The sequence below is a fragment of the Xenopus laevis genome, chromosome 8L, assembly GCF_017654675.1.
Source record: "Xenopus laevis strain J_2021 chromosome 8L, Xenopus_laevis_v10.1, whole genome shotgun sequence".
NCBI lineage: Eukaryota > Metazoa > Chordata > Amphibia > Anura > Pipidae > Xenopus > Xenopus laevis.
Window position 1 is genome coordinate 65,783,898 of NC_054385.1, and position 1,355 is coordinate 65,785,252.

Genomic DNA, 1,355 nt, shown 5'->3' on the forward strand with positions numbered 1-1,355 from the left:
CCCCTGGTGCTATACAACAACTCTAGTACACAGTCATGCTGGGCAAAGTGGACATTTCAGTTCACTACCCTGTCACTATAGAAAAGGTTAAAGGTTTTCCTTTGCCCCAGTGAAAGTGTTAGCCAGCTAGGCTGGGTCCTTTTTCCCCATAGGTGAGGGGGAGTAGTTCCCCAGAGGTTATAAAAAGGGATGTTGCCATATGTTCTGTCTCTGTCCAGTGCACCCATTGGAAGTGGGGTGTTGTTGCTAAGGCCTGAGGTGGAGGTAGGCCTCAGTATAGAAGTAAGTGAGTGTCAGGTCAGAAACTGTAATAGGTCACTATAGGAGTGACAGAACAATTCAGGAAAGTTAGTGAGCAGCCAAGGCTCCAACGAGGAGTTAGTGAAGAGTTAGCACCCTGCGGTGACATTGTTGCCAGGTAAGGGACTCATGTGGTTAAGCTCAGGGATAAAGAGATCCTTGGAGTGTAAACCCAGCTGTGAGGTCGCCTTCAATGGGGAATGTGCATCAAAGGCAGGAAAGTCGGCTCAATTCACAAAGCTGACTTACAAAGGATCAGACATCATCTGTGAGTAATACAAAATGACCTGCTGCCACTACTTGCTTCATGAAGTGTACCACCAGTTCAATAAATGTTCTGCTGTTTTAAAGAACCACTGGCGCCAAAAGTTTAATTGATCAAGAGTGAATACAGTGTGTGCTTATACCAAATGCTAATCCCTTCCTCCATACCATAAGCGAGGAATAAAGAGGATATAGAGTCTAATTATATTGTGCCTACTGGGAGTTGGACCCCTTGCCCAGGTACCGAAACCAATGGATAGTAACCAAAGGGAAGGTTTGGGGTAGGTGGAGGGCCAGTCCATATCCCTATAAGAAGTGCATCACCAAGTGAATATCAGGTGTCCTGTGTCAACAAGTTCTAACTGAGATGCAATCAAGAAAAATCGAGCGCTAAGGTAAGAAACAAACACGTAATTAGTTTTATACCGACAATTTCCAATTGGCTCTACCTTACATTTGCCTTTATTTAATTTCTAGATAGGTTGCAGTTACCCACCTTGGAAGATCCAAATAAGAATCTATTGAGGATGGATTCCATCTTTACCCACCCTGAGGTATGAAAAGCTTATGTAATCATCCCTTCCATTGCCAGGGGTCATGCCTTCCTTCCCAACCAAAACTGTTAGCAGTGTGTTCCAGATACAAGTATATAGCAATCAGTGTAATTACTTGTTTTAGCAATTCCAGATGTTTTGGGAACAGATACTCATTGTATTACCAATCTTTCAGGATATGGACTTCTAAACAGAGGAGCTGTGCCAGCCATTCAAAGGAGTCTACAGAGCCATAGG